We start from the raw sequence: 14387 nt of genomic DNA on the forward strand, positions 1-14387 counted from the left end.
CTGCTTATCTGAGCTTCTCAGAAGAGGAGATGGAGTCATCTCCATTGGGCAAGCAGGCGTGCACTTGTTCTGCTTCTGTTACTCTGCTCTGTGACTTTGCTCACTAGTTTCCTTTTGTTCCAGAGTATTCTTCTCTCTCTCACCTTTCATTCGCAGGTCAAATGTCACCTTACCTGGGAGGCCCCACTGCTCTGCGTCCATTCATATTGTTTCCAAGCATGCTTAATTGCTGCTTTAGGAGGTTCATGACCCTCTGGCTGAACGCAAAGTTGTGCATTAAAAAGAGCATCCACCTAGGAGACTTGGATCTGCTAATTATTAGCTCTGTGACAATAAAAAAGGCCACTTAAACTCTCAGGTAAGTAAGCAATTTTGTCATCTGGAAAATGAAGGTAATATTTTCCCATGTTTACCTCATAGGGACTTGAACTGGCAACAAAAGAATGAGATTGCACAAGGTCTCTCTTTAAACTGTATTCTGTTCTAATCTCTATAAACTGAATGAAAACTGTTTTGTAGAAAGTAATTTTTTTCTACACATCCATCTCCGATACTTTATAAATGCTCGTAGGAGTAAACTGACTTTTATGCTAGCAATTCTCTTTCTCACTTTATACTGAGCCTATGCCTGCAGCCTCAGTAAAGCAAGCACACCTTTAAGAGTACAGTTCTGCCTTGATCTTTGTGTCATCATTCTAGACAAATATAGTTTATCAGGATGTTAAGGACACCTTGGCCAGATTTTCTGAGAGCAGCAGTGCTGTGCAAGGCCAGGGTATACTTATTGGGATGGAGGTGGGCATGGCAAGATGGTCCATAGATGGAGATGCAGAGAAAAGCTAGCGTGCTAACTTGGACCACATCAGGGAACATAAGAAACTCATGAAGGAAAGCTCAAACTTCATAGAGTAGAACATGAGACAATGGGGAAAGTGAAGTTTTTGACGAAAGTGTGACAGTTTGAAATAACATCTAAGAATGAGGTGGTACTGGGGACCTGTCTGATGGAATGAAAGGCAAAGACAGTGGCTACTTCGGTGTTGCAGAGATGAGCAAGTGAACACTGGCCCAGGATGATGGCAAAGGGGAGGAAGGGCACAGAAAGACAGCGTCATGCAAGAGAGTGCAGCCCTGGACACTGGTTGAGGGGAAGGTTTAGAATCGACTCACAGATGCCTAGCAAGTTGTATTTCTCAAGGGTAGGAGAATAGTGATGCCAGCAACACAAAAAGTGGAGTCCTGGTGAAGTCAGCTGCTTAGAGCGTGGCGCTGACACAGAGGAGCACACCATGGCAGTGGGTGCTGTGTGACATTTGCCTCACAGACAGTCATTGCAACTGCACTCAGGTTCTCTCCTTGCTGGAGAAGCTGAGTTAGCATGAGTGGCAAGAAAGCCTACAGTTTCACCTTTCCCTACCCAGCTGCCTCCTACAGGCAAAATAACCTTGTTACCTGGCCTTTCCTGCTTCTTGGTGAGCCAAGAAAAATTCATCGGGTACAGATGTCAAGACACCATGCTCAAATGAGGAAGCATTAATAAAGCAAAAACATTTATTGCGAAGCAGATTAGGGTCACTAGAGTGTGAGCAACACTGGGCTTCTTTGTCTCGTTTTCATTTTTTTAATACTTTCTCTTGTGGGGTATTTCCACATACTCATGACTTACCTTTGTTCTACTTTCAGTTTGGAGTTGTACATGTGTTTTCCCATCATTCTTTAGTAATTCATGGGATGCATGAGGTGCTGTACATATGGATGAAACCTTAAGTATCCAATAAGGAAGGTGGGATCAACCCAAGGACACCTGGGGCAGGGAGGGCACATGCGCTGCTGAGTGGAAAGTCCCTAGTTCTTCTTTGTGGTTAGGTGGTATCATCTCTCCACTTAGGGCCTTTTTGGGCTGTGGCCATTCGCAGCTTGGCTCTCCTCCCATTATCAGAAGTAACAGCTTGTGCCGATTCGGTTTTCTGGACTGTCCTCTACTGATCATATCTGACTACCTTCCTACAACCTCTGCTCTGAGAGCTGCCTCCAAACCATGTCTGCTCCTTCCGTTCCCTGTTCCCACCCCAAACAGGCCCAGCCTATAAAGCCCACAGTCACCACTTTGAGCTGAGTGCTAAGGAACCTGGCAGTGACAAGTAGGTAGGGCTCAAATTTACCTTTGCAGACACTGCTTCCTGTTTGCCTCAATTCTTGTCTCTCACTATAATTCCCAGAGCTTTTGCTTAATGCATACAAATATCGAAGTAGCTAGTAATAATAACAGTGGCATCTACCTTTACAGACCCCTTATGAGCCAGGACTATACTAAATACTGTGTGCATATTTTTTCCTTTGATCCTCACAGCAATTGCATGAAGGAGAGAAGTTATTAATTTCTCTATTTTACAGCTGAAACAGATGAAGTACGTGAAAATGCAGTATGTTTACTCAAAGTTATAAAATCAATAATTATGAGAACTAGAAATTAAACAAATACCTTAATAATTGAACCTCCCAGGCATTAAGCTTCGTATATTTGGGAAGAATTTCTTTCTAATCAAAATCTTTCTCCACCTAACTTGCCTTTTCTTTCATGTCTTGGCATTTTTCTGTGATGGCTTTAGAGGTCATTATTCTCAAAATTTTCAACCATGTAATTTTTCTCTATGGTGTCCTATATAATCATCTACTATCTAGTGCTTAAGGTTTAATAATGAAGGGCAAGACATTTAACTACAGAAGCCAGGGGAGGTGGCACAGTTTTATAATCCCAGCACTCAGGAGGCTGAGGAAGGAAGATCACTGCAAATTCGAGGCCAGCTTGGGCTTTGTAGTAAGTTCAAGGGCAGTCTGGACTACATAGTGAGACTCTGTCTCAAAAAAATCCAGCCAACAAACTAACAACAAAAAGACATTTAACTCTACAGTGTGATACCCAGCTGTGCATGTATACCTGTGGGAATTTACTTCCCAGATCATTTGATTACAGGGAGAGCAGCTAGGAAGCTCTCTACCATGAGTAACTGGCCTGATTTGGAAGGAATCAGTAATTCTTATTATCACAATATTTCTTAGGACATTGCCCAGGGGACCACAGAGCATGGATTTGGGTATGCTAACTTTTTTTTTTTTTTTTTTTGAAAAAAGAGTACCTAAAAATACTCTGTCACATGGATGGTAGTCTCCCAGTGCTCTGTAGCCTCACAAGACATCTCAGGCCCTGTGATGATGTAGCATTTTCTCACCTATGGACTTTTGAGCCTATTCATATCATGGGCAAAAGATCATCTTAGCTTTTATGTAGAAAATAAAAATTTGTAAGACTCTAATAATTTCAACATTTTTCTTCTGAATTCTCGCTCTGTCTTTTCTTTTTAGCCTACCTGTCTTCAGACTTGAAGGCTGAGCTTCCTACACAGACTTAGATATGGTACATTTTAGGGATTTTGGCTTAAATATACACCTTAAATCTTTCTCACCTGGAAGATTCAGGTAAAATCCTATTATCTATCTTGATGCCCCTAGGTGTTTTTAGTTTCTATAGAAATTGTAAAAATCCATCATCATATTTTAAGAACAAATAAAAATTATTTGTATTTCTTGAGTATATTTTTTGAAATATGTACCTATTGTGAAATGATTAACTCAAGGTAATTAACATGTTTTTTCGTGAAGACACTTAAAATCTATCCTTTTTGAATTTTCAAGAATATAGTACATTGCTACTAATTGTATCACTGCTATAGAACAAATTCGGGGTCTGAGGATTTAGCTCAGTGGCCTAAGTGCCTACCTGGCAAGGGTGAGGTTGTGAGTTTGATCCCTAATTCCACATACACACACAAAAGTCCCAATTACAATAAATCTCTTGAACTTCAACTTGTTTCTTCTTGACTGAAATTTTATGTCTTTGATATAAAAGTCCCCAACTGCCCACTCTCAGTCTCATCCTCTGGTAATGACCATTTTATGCTCTACCTTTATGACTTTAACTTTTCACAATGTCCATGTAAGTGAGACCCCACAGAGTTTGACCTCTTCTGCCTGGCTTATTCTACCCAGTATAACAGCCAGCAGATTCATCCATGTCATCCCTAATGACAGGATAGTCTCTTTTAAAAGACTAAGTAGTACTCCATCATGTGTCAATACCAGATTTTCTATGCCAATTTATCCAGTAATGGACTCCTAGGTGGATCTCTGTCCTGACCATCATGAAGAGTGTTACAGTGAATGTGGGAGTGCAGATGGCACTTGAGCACCCATTATTTTGGGGGTCCAGTGTTTTTGGCCTTGCTACAAACAGTCCTAATTATCAAATATGTAACGATGAATTAAAATTAGTGATCACTGGGGTCAGAACAAAATATATATATTTGCATTTGAAGGCAACTTTTTGTTATATTTGATTGAAAAGAATTAGTATTCTTTAAGATATGTCAAGTTACATCACCTAGTAATATATATACTGTTCTGGTGTGTAGCTCAATATTCTACTGTAGATTAATCATTTAACTGCACTGTAGGCTCTAAATAAAAAATGGTGAAATAACTATTGTTCTTGACAAAAAGCTCTCAGCTGTGTCTGGTCTCCTGTATGTCCAAATACAGGATCTGACCCACAACACCTCATCTGATTCTTTCCTTAAGTTTGAACCTCTGCCACTGATATTATTTGTTAGTTTCTCACTGAGGATGTCATGGAATGGAAATTTTACCGTAAGTGAAAAAAGAACTAACAATAGACTTATCTATAGCTATATAGTTAGAAAGTTATTCATAACTTCTTCTTAAAAATATAAGCTCCTGCGGCTAGGGATTTAACTCAGTAGCATAAGCACCTGCCTGGCAAACACAAGGTCATTAGTTCAATTCCCCAATATCTATCTGTCTATCTATCTATCTATCTATCTATCTATCTATCTGCTCCTAATTGTCCCACTATTGAGAAATAGCTAAATGGTGAATCTAAACACTTCCATACAATTAAGTACATGGTGTAAATAAATGCCAACTATAAGTGAAATGCAGAGTCAGTAGTAGAATGGAGGCTCCCAGGGAAGTGGGAGGGGACAATGGGGATTTGCTCTTCCATAGAGACAGCATTTCAGTTTGGAAAAACTTCTGCAGATGACTTATAGTGATAGTTGCACAACACTGGGAATATATTTAATGCTACTGAATTTTACACTTAAAAATTAAACTTGTAAATTTTAATGCTACATACATGTTGTCACAGCTACATTTAAAAATTTTAATGAAATTGAGAATTATAGACACATTACCAACTCTGGAAGTTCTTTCCCTTATTGTTTCTTCTTTTCCCCCCACTCAGTTCTTTAGCTTTCCCTAAACACACACACACACACACACACACACACACACACACACACACACACACACACAGATATCTTTTAAAAGTTATATCCTGGCCCATGACTTTCTGTCTCCTTCACTGCCTGGAATTCTTAAGATTTTCTAATGTTCTTTCCCTCTGCCTCTTTGCCTCTCCGAGCCACATCTTCCGTGGGTTGTGGCTTCCCCCAGCTCTCTGTTGATCTTGACTCTGCCATTCCTCACCTGATATAAAATAGACACATTCTGTAAATATGTTCAGTGAATTTGTCAGATAGAAGTGGTGTAATCTAGTGTGAAGAGCAGAAATGTAAGAACTTAGAGAGCCCTGAGTTGGTTTAAATGTGATTTCTAATAGTTTATGTTCATATGAACTTACAAAAAATCTCTCTGTACCCTTAACTTTCTTGATCTGTAAGACAGCTTCTCTTCCATTGACAAAACTGATGTGAGGACTAAATAAAGTAATGTGTGTTTCATTCATTGCTCTGCATATGATAACCAAATAACTGATCATAGCTGCCATCACTTGTATGTGTTTACTTATGTTATTTCAGAGTTTCTGGGAGCCAGACTGTAATGTCAGACTATTTATGCAGTGAGGATCAGCGATTGTGACCTTAACTTGCTTTTGTACACTGGATTGTTTCACATATCAGTGGAATACAAGAAAAGGCTAAGAATTCATCGAAAGGTTGAAGAAAAAAGAGTGGTTGAATTTCTTTTCAAAGAGCTTTGAGATACTATAGTTTTTCTTTATTTCAGCATTAATCCTATTTACTTCTAACCTCCAGTTGAATAAGAAAGTTCAAGAAATTAATTTGGATCATGTCACATATAAAAAAAGAGCACAAGTCATTTTTGAAATCTGCAAAGTTGTGATCATTAGGTAACCTCAGTTATATACACAGCAAGGACCCCACATTAAATGTGTGGGGTACTTCACAGATGTACATTCTCCAAGCACGTTTTAGGTTGTTTGCCATGATCTACACTGAAATCCATATGATGGGGCACTTCCTACAGAAGAAAGACTGCCCTGCTGGAAGAGGTTGGAAATACACTCTTGGTTGAAAAGAAGAAAGAAGTTCATAATCCAATTCAGATGCTTTAGTCATATAGCTAAGAAAATTAGCTCCACAAACTCCCATGAATGTTCCAGCAGAAACACAGAAGATTAGCTATCCTTCTTCTGTAGGATCCAGTATCAGATTAAAAATAAAACCTATTTCATCCTTCCCAAGTTCTAATTTAGAAGAAACCAAAAAAGTTGTTGCAAGTTAGAAAAGGCAGTAATGGAAAAAAGAAGATACTGAGCCTGACTTATATTTCCCACCCCAGTCTCCAAGTCTGAGACAAGTGCAAGTTGGAAAAGGAGAAACATGTGGAGAGATAGTAACACAGAGTTTTGGAGGTAGATTAGATTGCTGTTTAGAACTACCTGTAAATGACTGGAGGAAGTCTTATTACCCAGAATACCTGGAAAAACTATTAGACTTGCCTAAAGTTTTATGCAGAGGTGACTGACAAGCTGATAGAGCAGGTTTTGCAGGGATAGCCATCAGAAAGGATAAAGTCAGTTCTATGTGCACCCTGCTGAGAAAAGCATCCTTAAGAAACCAGTCACATTACCTATGTGACCAAGGACAAAGAACTTCATTCCTTTGTTTAGTATGTGAAAGATGAGAGAAGTGTGCTTAAGCATTGTATCAATTAAATCTCTTAATACAAATGCCATAAAACATTTAACACTGCCTGATTTTGTTTAACGTTCATGAGGTATTCTGCCTGTATAGAAAATTAATGATAATAACTTTCCTCTTTTGAACAACAGAAAACAAACTTGTTTTCTGGCTCTTTGAAGGTCTAAAAGAAAACCAGAAAAATGATTAAGGAATTGCATAGTTCATCAGCTTTTTATTGGTCTACAATATCTCCCAAATGGTTTCTCCTTTCCAAATAATGAATTCAAGATTCCTTCTTTCTCCTGTCTGTGGATTTACAATTTCAGTGCAGTTTGAGCCTGTTATTTTATGTGTTTGGTTTTGCATGACAGGCCAGCTCAGAATGGCCCAGTATAGCATGGGCCCCATGTTTAATGGTTGACTGGGTCTGTTGCCACAATGCCTGTGACCTATTCTGATGCAGCCCCTATAGCAGACTAGCTGAGCTAGTTTCCATGGCAACTGGATCCAAGGGTATAAGAATGGAAACTACTAGGCTCTGGAGACCTAGGCTTGGAAGTCATAGGACATCACTACTTTCATAGTCTATTGCTGAGTGCAAGTCTTATAATCAGCCTATATTAAAGGAGTTGAAAAATATACTGCAGTTGAGGGAAGGAACTGTAAAATTTGTAATCATATTTAAACATATTTAATATGCTGTAATGAGAAAGAAAACTGGCCTTGAGAGTCATATACATGGTTTTCTGCTCTACATTTCTTATAGACTTGCTGAATGATTTTTAACTTTTCTATTTCAACAAAATCAAGCACTGAAACATGATTACAAAAACTATACCACTCCTAAAACTTATGACTCCTAAAAATTATGCCAAAGGGATGTAATAAGTGTGCCATAGTGGCTAATTAGAGTCTTCCTTAAGAGATATTTGGCATTTCCCATAGCCTCTGCATGTATTTGGCCCATTTGGTATTTCTCTTTTTTGTTGGTTTTTGGTTTCTTCTACTCTACTGCCTGAAGGCATCCATAAATGATAAGAATGAAGTACATATTGAAAGGATAGCATGCTGGTGAGCTGGAAGCTTTGTGAGAAAAAGTGAATCCACAGTAGCAGGAGTTCAAAAGAAAGGAAATTTTATTGATGCTAGGGGACCCCAGAGGAGTAATTTCCAAGTCTGAGGTGCTGATTACATAGAGCTTGTCTTACCTGTATGGCGGTAAACAGAAGTTACAAGAACAAGATAAGCTTTCACTGAAGGCTATGGTACAATGGGTATCTTGTGCAGTGAGCATAATCGTATGTAGCAAAGTTGTTTTTAGCACATTCACAGAAATTTCAGTTTGATGACAAATCATATAATTTACTGAGTTCAGTAGCAGAGAATAGAACAACTGCAACTTTATTGAACAAAATGGCTACAGTTAGGTCAGGATTTCTGGAGATCTATGGACTTTGTGGAGAAGAACAGCTGTACCAGCTCTGGACTACATTTCAACTCACACTTACATGTGAAAAACTGTTCATTAAATTAAGCTAATGTAGTTTCTTCCTATATCTCAGGGTTTACTCTGGTCCTATTAATAAGTAGGTACTACCATCAAATGAAATTGAGATTTGAGATATGGACAATGTCTACCTCAGGGATGATGAACATGAACCTTTGAGAGCTTGCAATGATACAAACAGCCCACTGTGGCATGCGTGTCATAGGTTCACCACCACTGGCCTAACTACTCAGGGTCATTAAGTTCAAATAATCACATTGTGAACTGCAGAACTGTGCAGCTCCATTACATGGACTAATATGTACTTTATATATGATTGGTTAACTAGTTTACTGATTCAGAGATCTAGATATTTTTGATCAATATCTTAAATGTGGCTTTTAAGTCTTATCAAGAACACAGATATAATTATAGATAAGTTAGAGAAAACTTGATACATGTAACTGGATACTTAAGTGGTGAAGAATAAAGATAAAGCAAATTTGGGGCGGGGAGTGAAACAACCTCAAAATTATCAGGAACCAAAGCATACTAGAAACCTTAAGACAAGAGGAGCAAAGAAGAGGGAGATTTCAGTGAAGTCCAGCAACTGAGAAGAAAAAGCAACCCTATTTGATCTGCTCAGCAAGATGGGACCTTAGAAGAAAGAGCTTGCTAGAGGGAGCTGGAGCCACAGAGAATATGTACATGCCTTAGGAAGTATCACCTGAAGTAGAGAGAGGAGAGACACTTGCTTTCATTCTCTTCTCCTCTGGGCTTACTCTAGGCTGTTTCTCACCTTAGCTTGGATAAATGCTATACTTTTGATAAGTGTCCCCCAAAAGCTTTTATGTTAATTCCTTCATCCTAAGTTCATGGCACTATTAGGAGCTGGTGAAACCTTGAAAAGTATATGGGGCCTAATTGGAAGTCCTCTGATAATTCGTGGCATGACCTGAAAAAGAATATTAGAACCATAGACCCTCTCTTTCCTTTTTCTCATTTCTCAGATAACATCAGGTGAAGCAGTTGAGCTGCCATGTGGTGTCGCTGTGATGCCCCTCTTCACCACAGGCCCGAGAGCAATGGAACCAAGAGATCATGGAATGAAATCTTCAAACTTTGATCCCACTTTTTAAAGCCAATTATTTCAAGAATTTTGTTAGAGTAAGAGAAATCTGACTATAAAAGAATATATCTTTTTGAAACATAAAGCCTGAGAGGAAAGATCATGGAGATGATCTTCAGAAAGGAAAACAAGAAGACAGAATGTTTGTAAGTGTTTGACTCATTTGTAAAGCTTTGATACACACAGTACTGCTTCATAGTCCAGGTAACCAAGGGTAGCTCAAAGTGTAGCAGAAAGCTGTCCATTCTCTTGAACATAGCTCCATAGAAACTCAATAAATATGTCCTCATCATCCAGAAAGATCTTCCATGGAATAGACGTTACTGTTTTCATGATGATCTGATGCAGTAGTCACAATGATAACACTCCTACAATATCTCTACAAAAAAGACATCAACTGAAGAGTAAGAAAAAGATGGGACACATAGGTGATCAGTACTGTATGGTGATCATAGTCAACTATCAAGTTTGTTTTATTGGGAAAAAATCTCTCTTTTGATAAATTCCAAAAACGTTTGAAGTGTGATTTGGGTTTCTTGTATTCTTATGACGCTGCTGCCACACAGTAGGCAATGTTCAAATATCATGGTTGTTTCTTTTAGAGTATGGTCCATGATAATGAATAAATATAGCTCAAGATTTTTCTTTTTTTAAATATGTAATTAGTTCTACAACTAAAATCTCTGAACCCTTAAATGTGGAAAGGAGGCAGTGACATTGGGTTGAAGGAGCAAAATGATGATGACGTCTCTGTTTGATTCTTATACAACTGAGATGTAGAGCTGAAGAACTGAGACATCACAAAAGCATTGGAAGCAAACAATGAGGCAGTTTTTCTCAAGGGAAGACTTATCTGTCAAGTCAGGGAGCCAGGAAAGGGGCAGTCTAACAAGATGGTCCCAAACCTGTGATGTCCTCACAGCATAGACTAATGTGCTGAAGACACTCTCCAGTTGAGCGGTTCACAGGAGGGAGCCAGCCCACATCATCCTTGCAGGCAAATCAGATCAACAGTACACTGGAGAAGGCAGCAATCTCCTAGCCAACATGTTTCAGAGAAAACCATAAGCAATATGGAAAGGGTCTGAGACCTCCACCATAGACCTGTCTGAAAGAAACCAGAAATATGACAAGAGAAAGAAACAAGAAAAAGCCTCCAGCCACTGACCCATGGAAAATAAGTCCAGGAGAGGCAGATAGAGAAGAGATTGAAGGCAGCAAACATGTAATATTGGCCACAGCATCAGCAGAAATAAAGAAATACTTTCATGACCTCATAGATGAACTTAAAACTGAAATTCTAATTCGTGAGGCAAGATATAAAAAGATTAATAAAAGAAATGCTAAGTACTTTTCAAGAAGATACAGATGGAATAATGGAGGAACCCAGAAAAAGGAGAGAAACCTTTGATGAAGAATATACACAAAATCTAGAATACATGAAACAGAACCAAAGGGATTACCAGGAATTTAAAAACTGCATTGGAACCTGGCAAAATTCCTTGACAGAAACTAAAGTTAGACTTTCAAAATTTGAAGATAGATTCTCAATGTGTGATAATGAAAGAAAAAATTTCTTAAAAATAACAAGGAACCAGGAAGTAACAATACAAAGGCTAGAAGATGGCAAGAGGATCTATAATTTAAGAATAAAAAACATGAGTGAAGAAGCAGGAGTAAACAAACGTGAAATACAAAGGCTATTCACAGAAATAATTAAGGAAAACTTTGCAAGCATAGGAAAAGGAAATGTTATTCAGATGTATGAGGCATACAACTGGTTGTAGCCAGCCAGCTACAACCAAAACAGATCTACACTCAGACATACACTAATCAAGATTGCAGAAATTCATCACAGGAACAGTATATTAAAAGCAATCAAATAACTTATAAGAGTAGAGGTTTTCAAAATAAGACAGATTCCTAGAAACATGAAATACCAAACCTGGGTCAAGAAGATGTAAAACTGTTGAACAACCCAATTTCTATTAATGACATTGAAAATGTAATTAAGTCTTTGCCTACAAAGAAGAGTCCAGGCCCAGACGGATTCACTGCGGAATTCTACAAGAAATACAAAGAAGACTTAATACCAACACTCCTCAAACTCTTCAATGAAATCTAAAGGGAAGCGATCCTTCCTAAGTCATTCCTGGCAGCAAATAATACTCTAGTACCAAAACCTGAGAAAGACTCAACTAAAAAAGAGATCTACAGACCAATCTCCCTAAGGAACACAGATGCAAAAATCCTCAATAAAATATTGGCAAACAGGATGCAGCAAATCATCAAGAAAATTATACATCACAACCAAGTGGGATTCATCTCAGGCATGCAGGGATGGTTCAACATAAGTAAATCAATAAATGTAATCCACCACATCAATAAAGCCAAAAGTAAGAATCACATGATCATTTCTATAGATAAAGAAAAAGCTTTTGATAAGTTCCAACATTCATTCATGATAAGAATCTTAAGAAAATTGGAATACATGGCCTATAGCTCAATATGATAAAGGCCATCTATGACAAACCAACAGCCAGTATCATATTAAATGGCCAAAAACTGAATTCCTTTACCTTAAAATCAGGCACAAGACAAAGATGTCCTTTATCACTGCTCCTGTTCAACATAGTACTGGAAATACTACCCAGAGCAATTAGAAAAGAGAGAGAAATAAAAGTGGTAAAGGTAGGACAAGAGGAAGTTAAATTATCATTATTTGTAGATGACTTGATACTCTACATAGAAGACCCCCCAAACTCCATTGAATGTCTCCTAGATATAATAAATAAATTCAGCAATATAGCTGGATACAAAATCAGTACTCAAAAATCAATAGCATTTATATACACTAACAACAAAATCACTGAAAGAGAAATAAGAGAAGTCACACCCTTCACATGAGCATCCAAAATAATGAAATACTTAGGAATTAATCTCATGAAAGAAGTAAAAGCTCTATATAGGGAAAACTATAATACCCTAAAAAAAGAAGTTGAAGAGGATCTCAGAAAATGGAAAGATATCTCTTGCTCATGGATACAAAGACTAAATATTGTGAAAATGGCCATTCTCCCAAAACTGTTATACAGATTAAATGCAATCCCAATAAAAAATACCATCAACATACCTCATAGATCTAGAGAAATCACTCCTAAAGCTCATCTGGAACCAGAAGAGACTTAGAACAGCAAAGACAATTCTAAGCAGGAAAAGCAAGGCAGGAGGTATCACAATCCCTGACTGGAAGTTATACTACAAAGCAACATGGTACCTGAACAAAAACATATCTGAAGATTAATGACATAGATTAGAAGATACAACCACAACTACAAACACACTCAACCACCTTATCTTTGATAAAGGGGTCAAGTATGTTCACTGGAAGAATGACAGTCTCTTTAATAAATGGTGTTGGAAAAACTGGCTCTCCATATGCCAAAGCCAAAACTAGACCCATGCCTATCACCATGTACTAAACTAAAGTCTAAATGGATAAAAGATCCGAATATTAAATCAGAAACACTAAATCTATTGGAAGACAAATTGGGTAAAAATCTTGAAGACATAGGGGTAAGTAGAGAATTCATGAACAGGAATCAAACTGCACGGGAAATACTTCCCAGAATCAATAATTGGGATCACATCTTATTAAAAAGTTTCTGCACATCAAAAGAAATATCCAGCATAGCCAAAAGAAAACCCACAAACCTGGAAAAAATCTTGGTGAACTGTCCCCAGACAAAGTACTTCTGTCTAAAACATAAAAATAATTAAAAAATCAGACCCCCAAAATTCAAAGATCCAATCGAAAAATGGGCATCTGAGATGAATGCACAGTTCTCAAATGAGTAAATACAAATGGCAAATAAATACATGAAAAAATGTTCATCATCATTATTCAATAGAGAAATGCAGATTAAAACAACACTGAGATTGCATCTCACTCCTGAAAGAATGGCCAGGATCAAGAAAACTACCAACAACAAATGTTGGAGAGGCTGTGGGGTTAAAGGAACTCTCCTGCATTGTTGATGGGAGTATAGACTGGTGTAACCATTGTGGAGGTCAGTCTGGAGATTTCTCAAAAAGCTAGGATTGGAAGTCCCATTTGACCTAGCTATTCCACTACTAGGCATATTCCCAGAAGAACTGAAAACATCTATCAGGCGATAGATGTGCACCCATGTTTATAGCAGCATAATTTGTAATAGCCAGATCTTGGAAACAACCTAAGTGTCCATCAACTGAGGAATGGATAAAAAAGTTTTGGTATTTTTATACAATGGAGTACTACTCAGCTATAAAGAATGATCACATTGAGATATTTATAAATAAATGGACGCAGTTTGAGACCATACTCATAAGCAAAATTAATTAAATTCACATGTCTAAATACCGTATTGTCTCCCTGGTATAAGAAGTGGTAAGAGTACATAAGAGTTTATGGTAATCATGGCTCCCCATTACAATGCTTTGAAGCCTTATAATGTTTTCATTCATTAGTTGGAATGGTTTTATCCTGGGTTGTTTTATTTTGTTGTCTGTGATGGTATGAACAGCTATTTTGAATAAAATAAGACATTATAATAGCCAGTGCTGATTTAATACCATCTTGTTTTGAAGTCCTACTAAGCTTTTTTTCTTTTGTCTCCATCAGTTCTATCATGTTGTATCTTAATGGATTTTATTATGTGTGATAGTACAAACAAAATTTTTATGGACAAGGAGATAACATAGTAAC

This window comes from Cavia porcellus, unplaced genomic scaffold (assembly GCF_034190915.1).
Source record: "Cavia porcellus strain 051 isolate PalLab524CR breed Dunkin Hartley unplaced genomic scaffold, mCavPor4.1 scaffold_6, whole genome shotgun sequence".
NCBI lineage: Eukaryota > Metazoa > Chordata > Mammalia > Rodentia > Caviidae > Cavia > Cavia porcellus.